This window comes from Cupressus sempervirens, chromosome 4 (genome assembly GCF_028749045.1).
Source record: "Cupressus sempervirens isolate cs-2001-9-10 chromosome 4, ASM2874904v1, whole genome shotgun sequence".
Lineage (NCBI taxonomy): Eukaryota > Viridiplantae > Streptophyta > Pinopsida > Cupressales > Cupressaceae > Cupressus > Cupressus sempervirens.
In genome coordinates, this window is record NC_143121.1 from 65,062,776 (window position 1) to 65,087,866 (window position 25,091).

The window sequence follows — 25,091 nt, forward strand, 5'->3', positions numbered from 1 at the left end:
TAAAACATAAAATCCAAGATCTTATGGATAATGGAATTATTGGAGCCTCTAGTGACCCATGTGCTGAGGATACTTCTCTTGAGCAAGATTACGTTGATGAACCTATGTCTAGTAGTGGCTCCATTACATCTTCCACTTCTTCCAACACTCGTGCATCTACCAACACTTCAAATCTTTCCAACATGCCTCCATCAAATAAAGAACCTAATGCTTTCCACATTGACTATGTGTATCCTCAAGGGCTATCTCTAAAAGAAACTCAAGCTAACGTTCACTTGGCTACAAACCTTTTCCATGCTACTTATCCTAAACATCCTCAACCTTCATGCACTGCTCCATTCACTCTTTATTCTCCCTTGTCCTTATAAGTGGCTCCATGTCAAGAGGACTCTCAAAAAGAAAAAGCTATAAATGTCAAGAAAGATCAAGATCAAGCACCCTTTCATCTCTTTCAAGATTTTTCCCCTCCATATCCTATAACTTGTCCACCTCCTAAGTATGATGAAGATACCACTTCCATTACCTCCCTTGAGCTTACTGAAAATTATGAGAAAAGTTCTCTTCATATGCTATCCAAAGCTACTTGTCAAGATCAAAGCATCCCCTCGTGTTCTACTTCTCCACATCCACTTCAAAATTGTGCTCAAGCTTCCAGTGCTTCTATTAAAAATGTTGTTCCTATCAAAGGTACTCATGAGTCTATTGATGGCTTTGACCATGTTGCTCACTCTAAAGATGTTGATATCCCTTCCCACTATCCCTTTGCATCTTCTAAATCTATCCTTGGTCCTTATCCATCTAAGCTAAAGCATTCAAACCTTCCATCCATATTGGGGCCTTATGTTCCTCCATCTCCTACATTCACTCATAGCTCATTCCCTAGCTCTCCTATATTACCTCAAGATCAACAAAGACACTCATCCTTGATGACTTTTCACCCATCTATACATCTAAACCTGTCATATCATCCTTATTCATCCACAAATCCCAAGTCCTTTGGAAGTGAGATTAGACATAAGAATCCATTGAAAAAGAAAGATCACTATGTCCCATCTAATCGACATATGAATGCTAAGAAAGAGAATGCACAAAAGAGACCGCAAAGGTCCACTATTAAGAGAGCTAAATCAAAAAAAATGTGGGTTCCTAAATCCATCATTGAAGAAATGCAATCTCAAGCATCCAAAGAAAAAGAAAAATCTAAAGCTATATGGATTCCCAAGTCTCTTTTGAAAGGCTTGAATATTGAAAACAAATCAAAGTTGTCATTCAAGCTTCCAAAGGCTTCCACTTCATCTTCTTCCAAACATCTTCCTAAAACTATTTCAAATCCTTCAACTCCACTTTTTTCCAAATCTCTTCTACCACCTCATACATCTAAACCTCAAGCTACTCCATCTATGATTCCTCCATTGTTCCAATACCCTTCAAGGTGTGCGTTAATGTTGATCTTGTCCAATATTTCAACTACCCTCATGAAATCCTCTAAAGCTTACACTAACTTTCTATACATGAACTCTTATCCTCCATATACTCTTCCTACTACCATTTCTCTTTCATCACCCTATCAACATCTTTGAGCATACCTTTCTATGGTCTTGGCTTATCATGAATTATCTTTTCTATAAGAGCACTATCTACATTCAAATAGCTTGAGCTCTTTCTAAAAATTCAAAAAAAAAAAAGGAAGAAAAAATAGAAAAAATGAAAAAAATGAAAATGTGCCTTAGTGAAAACCACATCTTGTGGCACCTTGGTAGCAAAAGTAAAGAGAAATAAATGCGTCCTATGGTGAAAACTACTTCTTGTGGCACCTTGGATAAGTACCATGATGAAAACCTGGCAAACAGGCATCATGCATAATTCTTCCATCATCCATCTATCCCCTCTTCTCTCTTTGATCTTGACAATGTTGAGCTATCTTTGCATATTAGCTATCTTATCCACAAGATTTTCTATTGTGCTCTCCCATTCACTCATAGCCTATATTTTGAGCTTTATTCTTATTGCTCTATCCCATTGCTATACTAACTAGTTGACCCTTTGGTCTTGATCATAATAAATGAAACATGGTTCTCATAGGTTTCTTGACATGTCTACTCTTTTGGACTACACACTTCATGCTATCACACTTTTTGGCTTCACCGCTTATCCTACATGCTTTCTTTCTCATTACTTCCATTCCTTATCCAAAACATGCTTCATATGACTATTTCACCTCTTTCCCTAGCTTGGGTACTCTTGAAGAGTCAGTTCTTGAGGATCACTTTCACTTGCTTCACATTCCTTTCTTATGCATCTTTGCTTATCTATCAGCTTGTTTCTCCATCATGTCCTATACCTTGCTAGACATTGGGATAAAATGATGTGATCTTTCTTGAGAACTAGTGATCTCTAAAACCTTCTAAAAAATCCAAAAAATCATATATGAGCCTGAAAAAATCTTAAAAATCAGAAAATGTCCTGAAAAAATGATCATCTTAGTGAAAACCTCACTTTGATGTATCACCAAAAAAAAAAAAAAATCTGTCAAAGTGGTGAAAACCTGGAAACAGGTGCTACTTGAAACCCTTGCACCTATGTCTATCAATCTCAATCATCCACTTTGCTACACATTTCCTAGCTTGGAATTGTTTCTCGTCCTCATCTTGGGGGCATAGCTACTTAGCCTATTGAGGTATTCTTGTGCATTAGGGTTTCTTTGACAACTCACAAAATAGTGTTTCTCAACACTTCCCCCACCTTGACATCAAGTGTTTTTCAACACTTTTTAGATAGTTTACCTACAGTCTCCGATGTTGCAATATTTCTCACTATCAGAATCAAGTCTTGAAGAAATGGCCAAGTGACTTACACACACGCACTTTAACACTTAAACGACTGAGCTATGCTAACATTTATCTACTTTGTGTGCTGTCTATGATGATTTCTTTGCCATGTATTCCCTCCCTAATAGTCTTTCAAGGATGTCATTGACTAGAAGACTGGGGGCATGGGACATATTTTCTTGATTTCTGCTTGTGGGTATACTTTCGTTTTTCTATAGTGTTGTAAGCATTCATGCTTGTCCTATTCAACACTTTAATTTATAAATGTATCATCCTTGATTGTTTTGCAAGACCGCACTCAGGGTTTATCCTGGCGCTTATGCCTTGATACAGGTGTAATCTTGCTAAATTAAACTTAGGGAATCTAATCATGTAGTTATCTTGACTTACATGTCTCTGATGCTTAGATTGGATTTCCACATACCTATCTAATATCGATCATATTCATATCCTCATAGTTATACTAGTGACGGTTGTATGATCTCATGATGTCCCTAATAAATGCTCAATGATGAAATTAAGAGTCTAAATGTTATGCGCTTCTTGCTGGTAAACCACTTTGCATATTAGCTTGCATCTTAGGTTCATTTTCTAGCTTAATCTTGCATTCTTGCATATGGGGAGAGCTCTCTCTTCATCTTTTTGTGGACATATCAACTAACTCCTTTCATATATTTCTTTACTTTCTTCTTATTCATGTCTTTTCACCTTCTTAATCTTTCACTTCATCTCTTTTCTATCTTATCATCACATTATATAAAGTTTTGACCTCTTAAATAATTTCAACGTCCTAGATTCATTTTCGGGATCGAAATCCAAATTCGAGTTCATCTTGATGGTCAAAATTGTCTTTTAAAATTCTACTTTCTTCTAAGCAGTTAGCTGACCTTTTGAGGTCTAATCTCTGAATCATCACTAGGGCATCTTCATTTCTCCATGTCTTCATCATTTCCATACTTCATATCTACTTAAATTCACTATTTCATGTCTAAAATCACCTTTCTACTCATTTCGACCTTATTTTTATGCTATATCCTTCAAGGTCAACTCTAGTCAAACTGGGGCATTTTATCAATTTTTTAATATAGTCATTCTTGGGTTCTAATCATCTATCTGTCATCTTGGACATTGCTATATTCTAATTTTCTCATTTCTGGCCAATTTTTGCATCCCCTTACTTCATTTCAATTTTGATCCCGAGGGGGCATAAATACTCTATCACTACTTAGGAGCATTTGTTTGATCTTCTCACTTGCTCTCACTCTATCTGCTTTTCTAAGTGTTAGTATTCTTCTTGAATTCTAACATCATCTCTTCCTAGTGTTCAGTACTACTGCTATTAGGCTGTGCATTCAGGACTTGCTATCTATTTCTACATTTCACTCTTCGGAATTAGACATCTATATCTATCATCGCCTACTTGGCTTCGATTTTCTTTGACATAATGTGTTCCCAGATCGATCACGCATTAGTCAAAGAGGGGAAAATGTAATCACCTAAAAATTGTCATCTAGACTATTAGCCCCCTTCTCAGCATTTTGGCTAAATTAATTTAATCATTTACCTAGACCAAATTGCTAATAATCAATTTATTTGATTATAACCTATAGTTTGACTATGCTATCCTAAGTTCATTATTTGATTAAAAGAACATGTCCCCTTTTAATTAAATAAAAGACCCCATTCTTATAACCCACTTAAAGTGCACACATAAAGTCCTTTTTCTATTTTGCAATTAAAAGAAAAGGCTTTGTGACTTTTGTCTTATATGACAAGTCAACTTATATTCTATTGGTTGATTTGTGTGTGCACATGGATCACTCTTATTTTTTAATTCCACCGTTGATCATCCACCATCTTCATCTTGATCTCCACCGTCCATACATCTTTAAAAGGGAGAGAGCTTTCCCCCTCAATCCATCTTTTGAACATTGTTATGCTGCAGGTTTTCTAACAGGTTTTATTTGGAGCTTTATGGAGAACTTCTCTTCCTTGTCTACATTCTCTCATCCATGGCATTTTAGCTTAGATTCATGTTGCATGTTAGTTTAGCTTCTATTTTGCAATAGTCTCTCACATAGCTTAATATTTGGATTGTAACACTCTCATTCATATTCTAGCATAGCTGCATTTGACATTCTCATTCTAGCTTAATCTTCATTTGCATTGCATCCTTGAGGAACTCCTTGGGACATTTGCATTCTTGCATCTTGTCTTTGGAACCTCCCATTGCATGGTTTACTAGCAAGAAGAGTATCTCTAAGGCTCATCTGAGAGTCTTCTTATTCTTTAAATATACTATCTTGCACTCCATGGATAGGGAGCTCTAAGCCGGCATCCAAGCATTCCAACTCATGGAATCGTTTGGATAGAAGGGTTTAGAGTGGGACACTTTCGAGTGTACAGTATCTAGCTCTAGGCTATCCTCATGCAAACCCAATGTCATCTCTTTATATCCATCATAATCGTAGCTATCTACAATCCTATCCAACCATCTCATCCAGTTCCTCTAGCTATCCTTGGCCACAAAATCTCTCATCATCATTGGATGCACCCTGCCAAATCCATATCTTTTGCTATCACCCCACCCTTAGCTTTCACATCTTGCACAACATCAAACCATCCTGCTATCCTATCATCCTGAGCTTTTTCTTGCTTGTAACTATCTTGGTCAGCTTCAGCTTGTAAATATCTTGGTCTGTCAGCTTGTACATCCTCTTTAGCTTAGTACCATTGTATCTATCCAGCTTTTGTGTTAGTTCATCCTTGATCAGCATCTTGTACACATCGCACAAATCTTGGTTAGCTATTCCAATGCATCCTTTAGCTAGATTTCCTATCACCAAAGTGTTATCTTTCTTAGTTCAGCTTGCCAGATGCATCACTCATCCAAATCCACCAGCTTAGGTGCTCTCCGATAGGTTCTTGCAATACATAGCTTTCCTCATGTCTGATCTTGGTCTGTTAGTACCTCATCCTACCCATCTCGTTGGCAAACGGTTCTCTTTTGGATTTTCGCTTTCTTTTGATTTGGAATCTTCCCTTTTGGGTCTTGAAGTATCTTTTCCAAACAATATTTTTGTTCCCTCCTCAAAGTTGCCATGATCTTCCATATCATGGTATACTACGAATGGGGCAATCTGGGCGTAAGATCTTGATCAAGTCTTTTGTTTGTTTTTCTTTTCTGCTTGTGGGTTACCCAGTGTCGGTTCCACACTACTTCTTCTTGGATTCATGTGTGATGTTGGGGCAATCCTTGTGTGTTTGTTTTGAGTCAGTCCGTCAGTCCTCTAGACAGTTGGTGAAAAGGCCTTGATATTCTTGGTAACCTTGGCAATTAACCAATACTCCTATAGAAAATCTAGTGCTCAACTACGTGGTGGTACTTCTCTTTGAAGTATCCCCCCTACTCAAAAAGCTTCAATGGTTTTCCTTCATCTCCATTATCCCCCATCCATATCCAGTAGCTGTCTCTCCTACCCCAGCTTATGCATCAGTATCTCTTTGAATCAATCTGCACTTTTAGGTTTAGGGATCCACAATCCTAGTCTTAGGGATCCACCAATCCAATCAATCCACCAAGCCTCATCTTTCGAGATCCACAATCCTAGTCCTAGGGATCTTTGAAACCCATCTTCTGCCAATTTGACTCTTTTAAATCCTATTGCATCAGCTTTATCATCCCCTCATCCATCTCCCCATCCTGAATTCCTTTTATAGCACTCTGCTCCTTCATCCTCTGCAATCCCTGAAGTCTTAAGCTTACTTTCTCTTGTGCATCTGATTCTCCTTTATCATTCTCCCATAGTGAGAGTTTGAGCTAATTCAACCCCTTCTCTTTGCCAATCTGAGTCTCCTTGCTCATCTTGGATTCTTGTACTTTTCAAGAAGCTGTTGAGCCTCACTTTCTCTCCCTATCGCCTTCTTGAGGGGGCATCTCGTAGTCCATTCTCTCCTCTTCTGCTCTAGCCTTGGGCATCTTATTTTCTTATCTTTGATGCCATGCCACTCGCGGCATCACATCAAAGAGGGGCAAAATCTAGACACCTAAAAATCCTTTAGAAAATAATATTTTTATTTTTTGAAAAAAAATCCCTGATGACATCATCATTTATTAATTAATTATTTAATTAATTTATTTATTTATTTATTTTTATGCCATTAAATCCCTTTATCTTAATTAAAAATATTTAATTAAGGAATCCCTCCCAAAAATGTTTAAATCTTATTTAAACATTATTTCCTTATTTATTAATTATTTAATTAATAAATTGACCAAAAATCCCAAAATAAATAAATAAATTATTTTTTGCCCAAAACTTGGCCAATTTCCTTAAGACCACTAACCTCTTCCTAAATCTTCTAATCCTTCTTTAATTTTGATTAAAGGCTAATCCTATCATTTCCTACCCCTAATCCCAACTCAAAATATTTAATCAAGATTAAATATTAATTCTCATGTTTATTAAAAATATTTTAATAAATATCTCCTCAACCCAAACCCTTGAAATAAATAAAACTTTATTTATTTCATAAAATCTTATCCTAGGAAGTTCTAGACTCTTCTAGAAAGTCTTCATCCTCATCCAAAGCCTAGACTCTTCTAGAAGATGTCTTTAACCCTAATCCTAATCCCCTCCTAACCTTGTCACATTCCCTAAACATGGGTTAAGACTTGCTAACTCAAGCCAAAGTTAACAAATATCTCCTTCTTCACCCACCCTCATTAATTGCAATCCACTTTCCATCCACTTGCCTAGTCCTAAGCCATCTCTAACCCTTCCTCTAGTCATTTTTACAACCTTAAGCAAGCTTAAAACCCCCTAAACCCTCAAATTCAAATTTCATGGTATCTCTCACAAATATCCTCAACCACAAAACTTTATAAAGCCCACAAAGTCATAAATGTTCTTACAAAGCACTTATGAAGGGTCTTTATGAAGATTTTATCTCTTGAGCCTCTTTTGTTGACTCATCCTTGCCCTTTCCTCCATCCTCTCACCCTGTGACATGTGTCACTCCCTGATTGGTTGTAAGGAAGCACAATCCATGTGCTATCCTCTCATGCAATCTAAGCCCTCCATGAGTTTTTCCCCATCCTTGCATCTTAGCCCTCAATTCCTCAAGCCCTTAGCCTATAAATTGGATCCCCTCCCAAGCCATCTTAACACAATCCATGAAGTAAAGTCATAATGCCATTTTGAGAAGCCATTTTACATCAAAACCATACACTCACACCCAAATTTCAACTCCATTTGAAGCACTTTTTGAAGCATAAAGCTTGAGCATACATCCTATCTATTTAGACAAAGCTACTCAACAAGAGAGCTTCTCATTGAGAGAGCCCATTAATGGCTCATATTCTCAATTGAGAGCTCATCTTAGTCTATCTTGAAGTTTATGAATTTTGTTTAGTTTGTAGAAGCTTTATTTAAATTTTGTTTCTATTAGCATACTAACATTGCTCATATACAGTTACTGCAAAAAAAATAAAAATCCCAAATCCCTTAGATGTCATTACAAAACAACTCTATGAAAAAATAACTTTGTTGATGCTCGGTAAACACAAAGAAAAATTTTGGAACTTGGTAAACATTGAAATATCTTGGTAAATGCATTACATGAAAATATTTAAGATGTTATCTATGATTAATGTTACTTTAACTTATTTTCAAACATATAAGATAAATAGCATGAACATATTTGGCACCAAGATTTAACGTGGAAACTCAATTTGGGAAAAAACCCCAATTGCAACTAGTTATTGATTTTCACTCTTCTGAAGTGAGCCCTATTAGGATCCAACCTTGTTAAAGGTTAGAAAACACACTGTTAGGTGTGACCCTATTAGAGGATTTAATCACCCTGTTAGGAGTGGCCTTGTTAGAGGTCTTTAGACAATTCAATAGAAATGTCACCCTGTTAAAGGATTTACAAATAGCTATTAAGCCAACTCTGTTAAGAGATTTAGATCACTACTACAATGGTTAGAGCGTAACAATGAGATGATCTAATTCCTAATGCAACTGAATTGCTGATTACAAATCTCAATTTTGGCTTGTATACTTGATCCTTCTTGATCGAATGTATCTTTTCAACTTCACAAGGATATTCTACTTATCCTTCTAATTCACTTCCTCTTAGAATCATGAAATCTTCAATTATCTTCCATGCATTCATTTTTCTAATTCTCAACTTGAACTTATACTTATATCTTTCATATTATCAAGTCAACTAGAATATAACTTATAATAATTAATATTCATCTCCTTAGTTGGCAAGAACCAATAGACAATTCAGTTGAACTTAATATGCCAAAACAAGAAAATCCTTTATTAGCCAACCCTGCTCGATAAACACTAACTCAAAGAAGCTTTTCCTATGTTAACCAAGTGAACTCAATTAACACTACATATTCTCAAAGTTCCTTTGGTAACTAAGTGAGCTTGATTAACACTAGTTCCATCCAAAATTTCCTTCATTAACCGAGTGAGCTTAGTTAACATTCAACTTTTGCAAAATTTTCTTTGACATCCTAGTGAACTTGGTAGATATTGTCTTCTAAACTAGGCAAACATTGGAATTCTTGGCAAACACAAAAAACTATCTTCAATTCCCAAGGGAGCTCAGCATATATTGATTGGAAATGATATGAAATTTTGTGTAACATCAAAGACAATATACAATTAATTAATTGTATTCAACAATCTTCGTCTTTGACATTGATGGCAACACAACATGTCATAATGCAATGAAATTTTTTAGAGCAAGAATAAAGTAAGGAACATATCCTTAGTTTTATTCTAATCCTTGACCATGAGAACTCCCTCTATCAGTGTGAACTCTTTCTGCCTTTAGTTTCTACCTCTATCAGAAAACTTTTGTCTGCTTCAACTTTTTCTAATAGAAAACTCTACTTTTGATATCAAACCAAGTTCATTCTCCATTTTTGACATCTTTTTCTCTTTCTATTTACAAAATTTCTATGAGATATGATAGTCAACTTCTTCCTCTTTGACATCTCATGCCAAAGACAATAATCAGTAAATATCAATGTACCTCAAGTATTGATTCATTTGCAATATGCCCTAGTTAATACTACACCAACTAATTGATCTTCAACATGCTTTGGTTGATGAATCACTAAACTTCATTTAGTGAGCTTCATACAGGGGAATGACCCCTAGCTTATCTCTTAGATACAAAAATACATCCTTAGGTAATGGCCAGGTGAATATGTCTACAATTTGTTCTTTAGTATTTACATATTCCAATTTAGCTTCTTTATATTTTACCAATTCTCTCAAAAGGTGATATTTTATAGCAATGTGTTTAGTTTTGGTACGCATCACTAGATTTTTAAATATATTACTTGCTCTAGTGTTATCATAGTATATAACTACTAGATCCTTGATTTCTATCTCCATACCTGCTAGTAGTTTTTTGAACCAAACAATATTAAAAAAATTGACTACTAATACCACATATTCTACCTCTACTATGGTCTAAGAAATACAATTTTGCTTCTTTCTTGTCCAAGACACTAGTCTTCTATCAAGAAAGAATGCTCCACCATTGGTGGTTTTTCTATCATCAATACTTCCTACCCAATCATCATCTGTGAATATTTTTAAGTCCAAATTGCCTCCTATTTTGTATAAACCATAGCCTTCAGTACCTTTTAGATATCTCATGATTCTTTTGATTCCCATCATATGATTTTCTTTGGGGTTTTCTAAGAACCTTGCCACATACCAATTGCTAATGCAATATATACTACAATTTTCCAATCATTGATCTGTATGTGGTCTGATCTACCTCTTTGGAATCATCATTTTTGGAAAGCTTATGTTTAGTAGACATAGGGTTCCAAAGGGTGTTTAATATTCCATTCCAAATTTCTTTATTATCTCCTTGATATATTTAGATTAAGTAATGTAGATACCATCTTTCTTCTACTTGATCTGCAACCCAACAAAGAATTTTATCTCTCCAAACATAGACATCTCAAATTCTTTACTCATTTCTTCTAAAAATACCTTGCACAAGTCATCATTTCCTATGAATAAAGTGTCATCCATGAATACTTTTGCCAACACAATCTTCTTGTCTGGTCTTTCTTTGATATATAGACTATTGTTATCATTTGTTCTTTGAAAACCAATTTGTATCAAGTAGTTATGAATTCTTTCATACCAAGCTCTAGGAGTTTTCTTGAGACCATATAATGCTTTGTGTAATTTTTAGACCATATCTCTTTTTCTAGGACATACAAAACCTTTAGGTTGTTCTATGTAGAATTCCTCATCAAGAATTCCATTCAAGAATGCAGATTTTACATCCATTTGATAAACTTTAAATCCTCTGTGAGCTGCATATGCTAGAAAAGTTCTAACACCTTCTAATCTTGTAATAGGAGGAAATTTTTCACCATAACCAATACCTTCTTCTTGAGAATAACCTTTGCATACTAACCTTGCTTTGTTTCTGGAAACTTATCCATCTTCATTTAGCTTGTTTCTGAATACCCACTTTGTGCCAATTATATTTTTATCCTTTGTTCTAGGAACAAGAGTCCAATTTTTTTTCTTATCTATCTGTTATGTTTCTTCATTCATTACTTCAATCCAACTTTCATTATCCAAAGCATCTTTAACATTTTTAGTTTTAAATTTAGCAAGTAAACATGTACCTTTCAATTTGTTTCTTGTCATTTTTCCATATGATTTATCTCCAATGATCTGGTCAAGTGCATGATGCCTTCTAACATACCTTGATAGCACAGGTACCTTAGATTTTGATTTTGTTTCATTTATTTCATCATGAACTTCAATATTTAGCTCAAGTCCCACTGTTTGTGACTCGGGTCCATCAGCCTTGATTTGCTCTTGTAGTAGCTCAGTAGCTTCTGACTACAACTCGAGTCCTTCAAATTGTGACTCAAGTTGCACTATCTACAACTCAGTAGCTATTGGAGATTTTGGGGACTTAGGAGGTGAAGCCCCTGTCTACTAGATATATTTGGTAGGATATCAAGTTTGTAATAAACAAATATTTTGTAATCCTTAAGCTCTTTGTTACTTTATTCTTCACTCTTTTCTACAAACTCATCAATTCTCACATGTGCACTTTCTATGATTTTTTGAGTAGAAAAATTCCAAAATTTGTATGCTTTACTTCTACAAGAGTATCCTAGGAATATGCCTTCATCATCTTTGACATCAAATTTACCTTTCCTAGATTCTTTCAAAATATAATGTTTGTTGCCAAAAACTTTCAAGTAACTTGCATTAGGTTTGTATCCATACCATAGTTCATAAGGAGTTTGACTTGAATCTTTCTTCAGTTGTACTCTATTCAAGGTATGTATTGTAGTGCTGATTTCTTCCTTCCAGTATTTGATTGCAACATTCTTTTCTATCATCAATGTTCTACACAGTCCATGATGGATCTATTCCTACTTTTAGCTATACCATTCTGCTAAGGTGTACCAGGGGCTAATACTTGTCTTGTACTTCCTTTTTCAATGCAAAATTCATTGAATTCATTGGAGATGAATTCACCACTTCTGTCTGATCTCAAACATTTCAGCTTCTTTCCAGTTTCCTTTTCTATTCTTACCAGATACCACTTGAATTTTTGAAAAGCTTCAGTTTTTCTTTTAGATACATTACAGTCATCATTCTAGAATAGTAATCAACAAAAAGAATTAAAAACTATCTCCACTCTAACTCTCTATTCCAATAGGTCCACGTAAGTTTGCATGCACAAGCTCTAAGACTTTTTTAGAATGATAGTTCTTGCTTTTGAAACTAGTCTTTCCCATCTTACCAATTTGAATTTTTTTTGCATAGACCCATATTAGGTTTCCTCAAGCTATGAATACCTCTTACTCTTCTATGGTTTCTTATCTTAACTAGGTTATCAAAATTTACATGACATAATCTTTTGTTCCATAACCAACTTTCTTCTACTTGAGCAATAAAACGTGAACTTTCACTGAGATTTGGATAGAATAGGTTACCTTTTGTTGTTTACTAGATCCAACTAGATTTCCTTTTCCATCTAGCAATTTGGCCTTCCCATCCATAAATTCTACCTTGAATCCAATGTTATTCAACTATTCCACACTTAGTAGATTGTGCTTTAGTCCTTCAACCCAATAGGCATTGTCACATCTAAGTTCATTGGTTAATGAGATACATCCTTTTCCTTTTATGCAACAAGTTTCATTTTTTTCAAATCTCACACTACCACCATCATAATGATCCATGTGCTCATAATTTGTTTTATCTCCAGTCATATGATGTGAGAAGCCACTATCAATAATCCATGTGTCATTTTTGCTAATATGAGAGATAAGTTCCATTTTATCTCCATCATCATCAAATTCATCTTGTATAGCAATATATACCATTTCATCTTCATTGTTATCAGAATCTTTAGCCATAAAACAAGATTTCTTACCTTTTTCCTTGTAGTCGTTGTAGTTTTTGAATTCCTTCTCTCCTTTGCACTTATTACTTTTCTTTTCATCCTTGTTTTCTTTGTTTAGGAACCTTGCAACAATGTGACCAACTTCTTCAAAAGAAAAACATATTAAATAAATCTTACCATTGTACTTTCCTCTACCTTTGGAATATTTCCTTGTAAGTAGGGCTTCAACAACTTCAAGATCACTATCAAAACTTTCTTCTTCTTCTTCTTCTTCTTCACTTCTTGATTCATTGGCCTTTGATTTTTTACCTCTTTTCTTGAGTGAAAGCTTGGCTTTAAATGCAAACTCAATACCTTTGGAACTAGGGACATGCTTATCATAGTTATCTAACTCAAAAGTTGTCAATCTTCCAATTAGAGCATCCAAAGTTATTTTTCTATTTGGATCACATCTCATCTCTTAAATATTAGGCACTCTAATTACATGGATAGGAAGAATGGTTTTGGGTGCCTTGCTTACAACTATTTTGTCATCAATGTCTCCTCTAGGTGCTTTGATTGTGCTCACAGTTGCTTTGATTCTCTCAATATGTCTTGCAATATTTTCATCTGATCAAATTACCCTCTAAGACTTTTAGCTTTAGCTCTTCTTATATTATCATCTCCTCCATAGATGTCTTTTAATTTGATCCACATATCATAAGTTGTAGTACAGGTTTTGACTTCATCAAATTGAACATAATTAAGAGAAAAAGCAATGTTAATCACCATGATGTTATAATTTTTCTTTTTAGCAATATCTTCAATAGATAATTTACCAATAGGAGTCTTGTATTCATTATCAAGATACTTATAACTAAAATCACTTATAGTTGCTAGATGTAACCTCACAAGTCCTTGCCATGCTGCAAAGTTGTCTCAATTCAACCTAGGAATCTCTCTTCTGTAAGACATCCTAATATTTTAGCTTAGGTCCTTGAAACCTTCTCTGCAAGAACCAAAATCTCTAATATCAATTTTTGGAAATATAAGAGGAGTAACTAAGAGGGGAGGGGTGAATCCTTTACTACAAAGATAAATCCTAGATCCCTTAGATGTCAGTACAAAACAACTATGTGAAAACTTAACTCTATTAATGCTTGGTAAACACATAGAAAAATGTTGTAACTGGGTAAACATTGAAATAGCTCAGTAAATGCATAACATGAAAATATTTAAGATATTATCAGTGATTAATGTCACTTTAACTTAGTTGCAAACATATAAGAGAAATAGCATGAACACATTTGACACCAAGATTTAACATGGAAACCCAATTTGGGAAAAACCACCCATTGCAAATAGCTATTGATTTTCACTCTCCTGAAGTGAGCCTTATTAGGAGCCAACCATATTAAAGGTTACAAAAGACACTGTGTGGTTTGACCCTATTAGAGTATTTAATCACCCTGTTAGGAGTGGCCTTGTTAGAGGCCTTTGGACAATTCAATAGAAATGTCACCTTGTAAGAGGATTTACAAATAACTGTTAAGCCAACTCTATTAAGAGATTTAGATCACTACTAAAATGGTTAGAGAATAAAAATGACATAACCCAATTCCTGATGCAACTAAATTACTAATTACAGATCTCAATTCTGGCTTGTATACTTGATCCTTCTTGATCAAATGTATCTTTTCAGTTTCACAAGGATATTATGCTTATCCTTTTGATTCACTTCCTCTTAGCATAATTAAATCTTCAATTATCTTCCATGCATTCATTTTTCTAATTCTCAACTTGACATTATATTTATATCTTTCATATTGTCAATTCAGCTAGAATACAACTTTGAATAATTAATATTCATCTCCTCAGTCGGCTAGAACCAATAGACAATTCAATTGAACTTAGTATGCCAAAACAAGAAAATCCTTTGTTAGCCAACCCTTCTCAATAGACACTAACTTAGAGATGCTTTTCTTGTGTTAACCAAGTGAACTTAGTTAACACTGCATATTCATAAATTTCCTTTGGTGACCAAGTGCGATTGATTAACATTGGTTCCATCCAACATTTCCTTCATTAATTAAGTGAGCTCAGTTAAAACTCAACTTTTGCAAACTTTCCTTTGATGCTTGAGTGAACTCGATAGATATTGTCTTTTCAATTAGGAAAACACTAGAATGCTCATTAGACATAGAAAACTATCTTCAATGCCAAAGTGAGCTCGACATACACTGATTGACAATGATATGACATTTTGTGTAACATCAAAGACACTACACAATTAATCAATTATATTCAACATGAACCTCTATATTTTTTGTGGTGTAGCTATTTAGTTAGTTAACCTACTAGTAGTAGCCCTTCTTATTTTTGGTAGTTAGACTTGTTTTACTAAATCACCAAATTAGGTTGACCTTAAATGGTGTTGTTCATTTCATGAGAATTAGTTTATCTATGACTTTTACTATTTTGGATTGCCACATAATATTTGGTCTCACTGTGTCAGTGTGCCTGTGTTCTTAATGTTTATCATTTTATGGTGCATTAACTAAAATATTTTTAATTGTGGTGGATTCATATTCTTCTATAATCGATAGTTGGAAAATATTTTAAGAGGGTATGGAATGACCAATTGACTCCCCTCTTAGTTATTTTGCATATTCAAAAATAGGCATCAAAGCTTGGTTCCTCAATTTGAAGCTTAATATATTGAGGTAGATCTGATGGAACACAAATTACATATCCCTATGTTTGATGGATATGATTATAGTTCATGGAAAGATTAGATGAAGGGTATCTAGTATTGGTTGGTAGTTATAAGACATGGAAGCAAGTTGAGACAAAGTACGTGACCTCTACTAATGGCTTATAGATGTAGATGAAATTGAAGTGTATGATGAAATTTGTAATTTGCTAAATTTTCATTTATTTTAAAGAATTCTCATGAATTTTGTGAAAAAATAGAAGAGATATATGAAGGAAATGCAAAAGTGAAACTATCTAGGAAGTTCACTGCTAGAAGACATTATGACAATTTTAGAATGAAAGATGGTGAAGGTATCAAAACTAAGTTTGAGAGTTGAGAGTATAGTTAATAATATCAAGGATCAAGGTAGAAATATAACCAATGAAGAATTCATTGAGAAAATCTTGATGACATTACCTAAAAATCTATAATGAAAAGGTTTTGACAATTAAATAGGTGTATAATGCACAAATATTTACCAAAGAGTAATTTTTTGGTACTCTAGTGACATTTGAGATGAGAAAGTTTAGCACTAGCAAGAGAAAATCAAAAACAACTTTCAAAACATCAAAGATTGAGAAATAACCTGATGATTATGAAGATGAAGAAGAGTTTGAAGTGAACTTGCAAGAAGATTGAGGAAAGGTATTGGCAAGTAAAAATGTATTTTACTGATAAAGTTCTATGGGTGTGGTAAGGGTGGTCATTCAACTACTAGATGTCCAGAGAAGGTTCCTAGATAGAAATTTAAAAGACTCAATAAAAAGACTTAATTATGTGAATGAGAATGCTAGTATTTTGGATGATGAGTCAAATAGTGAAGATTCTTTTTTTTATGCTAAAGAAGATGAGGAAGATGCTAAATCTAAGATTGACATTTCTAATATTTGAAATAGAGATGATGATAGTATTGAAACTAATTTATATGCTAAAAGGTGTTAGAAATAGGGAATATTAAGAGGTGGGGGTGAATCAATATTCTAACAACTTTTGTCTCTAACTAGATATTATTAATTACTTTGTACCATGCATAAGAAAGTAAACAAGTAATTCCAAATAGAAATAATAACCATGCATAAAGAGAACTCATAACATCATATTTTGTTAACTAGGGAAACCCTAGCCAAGAGAAAATCCTGGTGGGGATGATACCCACTAGATAATATACTGATATATATGTTCCTTGTTAGAGGATGGACCCTATTAGGAGTCGATGAGAAAATTTAGTATAGAGAGTCCATGTTAGGAGACTTTTAATCCGTATTAGGAGATTCCAACCCTATTAGGAGTTATAGTATAGTAGATGCAAGAAGAGCTCACTACCAAAACAAGTAATTAGTCCTCAATTATATAGGTGTTGTAACTTCTTTCTTGATCTATCTCTAACCTTAGCTTGATCTCAGATCAAAAAATTAGGTTCTCAAAAACTTCTCTCCACAAGATACAAAAGTTCGCATTCATTATTCACATTACAAAATTCATTCACAACTTCTCCAAGTAAACTCGCAAGATGTCTTTGCATAAATACCATGTCTTTTTACAAATTTTTGTTGGGTCCACTAAGACCAAATTACACTTTTCCAACTTAGATTAAACATCTAGGATGTCAGCTCTAATTGGTCAAGTAATTATTTTGTAAACAAAATAATTCTTTTACCTTTAATTTTGTTGTTTTGTTTAATTGGTAAGACATGAATATCTCTTTTCCATATCTTTTGTACTGATGTCTAAGGTTATACACATCATCATCAACATGTATACTATCTCCATCTAACTTTGCTAGTCATAATATGACGTCAAAAACATTTTACATATAAAATAATACATTGTTGTAAACCAATTTTATAGACAATTTTTTGGGTATCAAAAGCTAAGTATCTTTATTTCTGATGTTTTCTACAAGCATGTACATCATGTGTTGCCATAAATGACAACAATTACATATCTTCATTAGCCAATTGTCAACAATCTACCCCTTTGGCGTTGATGACAACAAAATTGGGAAAATTGGCTACGTATCAAAAACCTGTCCAAAATATTATAGTATCAATACATTCATCATCTTTTAAAATTGAGCCATTGTACACATGCTCCTCCTTTCAATATGATTTCATACCTTACCTTACTTAAAATTTTCCTATGCATCCTCTCCCCCTTTGACATCAGTGATAAAGGTCAAAATGTGAAAAAAAGAAAAAAATTGTAAAAATTGTTCATCTGCTATCAAAAACTTTGTTCATCTACCTTAAGCTAACAACATCTTTATGCAATCCTCAAAACTTTCCTTGAGACTATTCAAACCTTTTACCCATGCATCCTTGGTTGTATCAACAGAAGTGAGAATTTCACATAGGGCATATGATGCAATCTCAACTACATTGAGATTGGAGTGTAAGAAATTTGAATAGGTGTCCTTGGCTTTAACACATTCCTCCAATTGTCTATCAATAGTTGATATCTTTAGAGCAATAGACTCCCTAAATTCTGATAACCTCTTCAAATTTTGTTCTTGATATCAATGTTAATAGTAACATTGGTCCAGTCAATCTACATAGTGTCACCACTTACTGACACTTTCAAAGTTTTAGGTGTAGGTGAAGGTGTTGCCTTTGATTCTATCAACATCTAATTGATAGTTGTGGCTATTTCATTCCTTATTTTATCCTTCTCACTCACCATAAATAGAAATGGTCTCACCTTGTTCCTCAAGTAAGGTTCTAGATTTTTCAAAAATTTCTTGACTTCTTCCTCATCATCTATTTTGCCTATTGTCCTTATCATGGACTTCTGAAGTTCTATGTCCTCTTCCTAAGCTAGTGTTTTCTTCTCTATAAGTTCGTCATAGACTTTCTGATTTACTGTGCCTTCAATATCCTTAAGTGTTAGATTGTTAGCAATTATATATCTCATAGTAGAGATATTAATCTAATCCTTCTCAATATCATTATATAGATCATAAAATTTGTTCATCTGAACAAAGTTTCCTTCATTAGCAATGGCTGATTTTATCTTCTCAATCTTCAGCTTCAAAGATTGCCTTGCTTTTAATGTTGACTATTTAGAAATAGTAACTTTCTCTATATTTTTAACTTCTTCTTCTTCTTCTTCTTCTTCACTAGATTCCACAATTGTCATTAATGTCTTTTGCCTTTTTCCTGGTCTAGTAGCTTGTTGCTTGACTCTTTTAGTCGTAGTAGTCATTGTATCACCTATTTTTAGTGGTGCAAATTGAAAACTAACTATTAAATGAAAGTTTTAACCATACTAAACAAGCTAACACTTAAGATAGGACCAAATAAAATCATATGGAGGAAAGTAGACCAAGAATGGTAAACTCCTCAAATGCTTCTCATGATGATGAAGCTATGTCCCTAATGAGAGGGGATGTATGCCCACGTTATGCTCAAGCTTCCAATGGATGGGGGTTTTTACCAAGTGTGTGCATGGGTGAGGGTTTCAACAAGAGAGTCATGGAGGTATTTCAGCATTATAATGGTATTTTGGTAGTTTTTGAGCTCTCAAAATAGCATTATAACTTTGCATGGAAGGTGGATGATTTTTTGAAGGGAGGAGGTTCAATTTATAGCCCAAGGGTTGGAGGAATGGAGAGTCAAGATGTCAAGATGATGAGATGGTGAGGGAGGGTCAAGATGCACTCAAAAGGGAGCACATGGATTGTGCTTATTTAGCACCAATGGGGAGGTGACACTCATCAGAGGGTGATTGGATGAAGGGAAGGCAACATGGATGGTCAAAAAAGGAGGCTCAAGAGATAAGGGCTCCATAAATGCTTTGTAAGAGTCATTAAGGGAGGTGTAAGAGATATTTTGAGGATGTGAGAGGTGTGGTTGAGTTTGTTGAGTTTGGCTTGGGTTAACAAGTCTTAACCCATGTTTATGATTGTGCACATTACTAGAATGGGATTAAGACTAGGTTAGAAGGGAGGTTAGGGGTAAGTGATTTAGCTTTGATGGGATGGGTTAGTTAGGAGGCTAAGTGAGGTTAGTATGGGTGAATGGGTTGGATTAGGGGTTAGGAAGGCCTTTTGGATTTTAAATATTTTATTTAATAAAATGAGAGTATGGAATTAAATTTAATAGATTTGATGATTTATCCAATTTAATAGAGGAATTGGGATTTAACTGATAAATTGATTTTGGGTGATCATTTGATTTTATCAATTGAACTATAGTTAATTTAATTAATTAATTAACTAGGGGATGATGATTAATTAATTAAATAGTAAATATTTAATCAATAATGTCCTAAGAGATGACTAAATATGATTACTTATTGATGTAATCAAATTTAGGTGTCTACATTTAGCCCCTCTTTGACATAGTGTTGAAAGAACACTATTTCAAAGAAGTTCAAACATAAATGACACGAAGAAGACTTTTTTGAAGCAACATGGTTGCCCCAATCTTGAGTAGAAGAGGAGAGAATGGACTGCATGATGCACCCTCAAGAAGGCTACATGGAAAGAAAAAGCATCATGATGGCTTCTTGAAAAAAGATAGTAAGCAGGGAAGGGCCCAGAAGGCATGGAAGAGGGAAAAAATGAGTGGGCGAGGAAACACTAGAGTGTTGGATGATCTACAAGGGTAGCAAGGGCACCTGGGGGGCTATAAGTAGCAAGAAGGGGGCTAGAATGGGTTATTTGCATTCAGATTGAGGAGATATTGTTGGTGAGAGCTCTGCATTGGAGATTATGATGGCAGGTATTGGTCGACCAGATCACCAAGTGGACATAGTGCAATGAGTACGAGTACGGGGGATGTTGGATCAATCGGTAGGGTCTAAAAGCTATCCATATTTTTTGTTATACATGGTTTATTTCATTCCTGTGAAAGAAAAAATGCGATCCCGTAGACATGGGTCTAAAAGGAACATGAGCAAGATCAGCAAGATCATGATCCTATGAAACTTGCAAAGATGACTAGGAAATTTATGCTTATGGGTAGTGTTGGTGGGATCACGATCCTAGGGTGGGAGTTCATGCAGGATCGGATCTATATCGGTAGAATCGCTGCCCTACTAAAAGGAACGTGATTCAGTTGGTGAGGACACGTTCTCGCTAGTAGAGGGATCAAAGCAAGGACAAGGTTGGGTTGATCAGGGTGAAAAAAGGGAAAATGTGATCCCATGGGATTAGTAGTCTACAAGTTCACTAGTTTTAGCGAGTGTAGGAATGCATAGATGAGAACAAAAAGTAAACAGGAAGAACAAGGAAAAGTCAATGGTGCGATCCTATGGGAATATAGACCAACATGAACATAAGGTGCAAGAGTCACAAGAATGCATTTTCACAGCAACACGGGAGTGGGGTGAAAAATAAGTAGAAAAAGTTAGGGAGAAAGGGAGGGGTTAAGGATTATAATCTAACACAAAATACTAACATCTAAGCTAGTTTGTGGTGTATAGTGGTCCTTAGAGGCTTTAGTATCATGGGAGCAGTGAGCATCAATGTTGCACGCATGTGAGATACTGACACCCATGGACTAGGTGAGGATTGAGGCAATCAAACTGGGCTACCTAGCGAGGTTGCCCCATACCCGCATGTACATGGTGATGGTCACAGCCCTGTGTGAGTGATGGCACAACAAGATGATGACCTTTCATCTACCTATTGGGGAGATGACAATGACATTAGAGGATGTGTACCACATTTTTAGACTACCAGTACAACGGATACCCATGATGGCGATGAGAGAGATGATAGCTAAGGCAATTGTGTAGGGACTGATGGAACTTGGAGTTGAGTTCATGATCTAGTGAGGACAATTTTCCTTGGATGAGCATCTAGATCGTGTGACGTTGGAGAGGTGGATTTACTTCTATGTGTTGGGGCTCATTTTGACGTACATTGCCCCAGCTATAGGTGGGGTAGGAGTTACTTTGGCACTAATCCTAGTGGTTATGTGGATAGTGGACATAGAACTCCTAGCTGCATGGGGGTCTTTGATGTTGGTTGAGTTGTACAAGGACCTTTATTAGATAGTATACCAGGGTGGCAAGCAACAGGGGAGGAGCATTGGTTTCCTAACATTGCTACAGGTGTGGGCTTGGGAGCATATTTCCATACTCAAGCCACTGGGGCACAAAGAGAGGCAAACGAAGGAGCCAATGGCATACAGTCAGGCCTAGCTGTTAACATACCATCAAACAGATTTAGTGGACTACTAGAGAGTTTGCATTGATGAGATAGTGATAGTGGTGTGGAGGCCCTACATGGGCCTAGGACCGTGGGTGGAGGATGGAGAGAAACTACCATATACAATATCTCCATGCTTTATGTTTGGTCGGTGGGCCTATGTAGCAGAGTAGTATAGGCTAGATAAGGTGCTATGATAGTTTGGATGGCGACAGACAACTCCAGGGGAGTCAAACTGGTATCAGCGTGTGACACATGAACTATTATTGATGTACAGGCCAACCCTTTGAAGAGATGGTTTATTGAGGGCATGACTAGAGCTAGAGCCATAACAATGGGATTGGTTTGGCAAGGTGATAGATGCAGGCTCCACCTAGGAGTACCAAGATACATTTTTGTAGTCAAGACCAGTAGGCCAAGCACATGCAACTAGGACAGCATTGATGGCAGAGGAGCTAGCCCAGGTAGCTTGATAGGGGCAATATGTAGCCAAAGGGTTGCGGTAGCGGTCAGTGGCCATTACAGAGGAGGGACCAAATCAACAAAGGCAGAGGGTAGGGAGATAGGAGAGAGGAGATTAGTCAAAGTGAGGAGGAGAGGAGAGAGTGGAGGAGAGGGGGATAGAGGAGAGAGTGAAGGAGAGGGAGGCAGAGCCTATGAGAGATGGAGAGAAGAGGAGGCTGTAGAGGGAGAGGGAGCAGAGGCCACAAAGGCTAGCAAGGGGAGATGGAGGAGGGTCAATAATAGGGGGAGAGGGTGGTGGATGGGCAGCCCAATATGCTTCATTACAATAGACACATGATATGACTAGTCAGCTACTCCATGATACATAGCGGGAGCAAGATTAGCTCCGTATAGAGCAAGATCAGCTATGACAGGAGCAGGATGTAGCATAGGGGTAGGCTGATAGGGAAAGTATAGAGGTAGGGAGGCTATAGACAAAGGTGGGGCAGATGGAGGGTAGGTTGGATGTGGTGAGCCTAGAGAGGTAGGCAATACAGGTGAGGTTAGATGCCTTACAGCAGGAGTGAGATAGGCTGGTGGTGGAGGTGGCAACCCTATGGGCATAGGTAGCAGTGGGAGGAGGGATAGATGAGCTAAGGGAGAGGGTTAGATTCTATTGAGGTTGATATCACATAGTAGTCCACTAGACCAAATAGAGCACTACATATGACTAACACAATTGGGGACAACTATGACCCATACAGGTGTGCAGGGAGGGGGGAGAGTGGATGGAGCACTAGAGCGGATAGTATAGGTGGGTCTCAACACACTGGGTAGAGTCATAAGATAGGACAAAGCCAGAGGTGGGGGATAGGAGTGAGGGAGAGGAGAGATGAGGCAGAGAGTTCAGGGATAGGAGGGGATGCAAAGGAGCCAGAGGAGTCAAATCACTGACTAGTGATAGGCTTGATTTTTGCTTGCATGATTAGCATGTTGCCTAGATCGACAGGTTTTGAGATATATGGATATTTTGTGTGGGCATAGACCCATTTGTATGATATGGACATTGTATATTAGGACTTTGATGGACTATATTTTTTCATTCCTTCATTGATTTATTGTAGAGGGGATTATATATATAGAGCTGATCATTCTTTGGGGTGGGATATGTGTTATGGACTTCTGATGACATAAACATTGTTGATGATGTATGTTTAGACTGATATGTGTGATATGCAGGATGTGATTATTGATGATGTTTTCTGACATATTGTGATGTAGGATGTGATAGATGATGAGATATATGATGTTGCTAATAGTTTATGATGCAAGATGTGATTTACTATGATGAGAGATATGATTTTGTTGATAGTTGATGATGTAGGATGTAATTTACTTATGATGAGAGATATGATTTTGCAAACAGTTTATGATGCAAGATGTGATAGATTATGATGAGAGATATGATTTTGCTGATAGTTTATGATGAGGGATGTGATTGACTTATGATGAGAGATATGATTTTTCTAACAGTTTATGATGCAGGATGTGATAGATTATGATCAGAGATATGATTATGTTGATAGTTTATGATGCAAGATGTGATAGATGATGAGAGATATGATGTGATGTGATTTTATCTATGATATCTTAGATTTGATGTGAGACATTTTGATGTGACCTGTGATCATGTGATTTATGATATGTCAGATATGTGGTGATATGTGTTGATGTGATCCTGTATGATGTGATTTCCATTATGATATGGTTAGATATGCTATTTGTATGATGATGTGAACATTAAATAATATTCAAATGAACAAATGAACACAACTAAAAGATAAGTGAAAAATATAAAATGAACCACTAACTAACAGTTAAATAGAAAATTTATGATGTTTAAAATGAATAGAATATAAAGGATAAACATGAGAGTTATGATAGGTGAACACAAATTAAAACAAAATGAAAGATGAATAACAATGTTTGTGAAATGCACTACAAACGAATGGTGAATTACAAGTCTTAAATGAATCAAAAACTAAAGAATGAACTATCATGAAGCACAAACTAATGATAAACTATCTTACTAAGATGAAAATGAGAAACTCATGATATGCTTAAAAAATGGAAACAAACTAATGATGAACTATCACACTAAGATGAAAATGAAAATGTTATGATATGCTTAAAAATGGAAACAAACTAAAAGATATATTTGAGACTTATGATAAGCATGTGAGGATATAAGAGAGATTTGAGGTATGATAAAAGGATACAAGCTATGATAAGACAACATGCTAGATTCGAGGAAAAACAAGACAAATCATGATGGTGGAATTAGGATAGTGATCTATGATAGGAGAAACTAACTCTAAGGAGAAATATGTTGGAGCATGAGTGACCAACAAACTTGTAGTTAAGAGGATAGTAGAGATTAGAACTAGGATAGTGACTTATGATAGGGATCACATCATGATGAGGATGAACAATA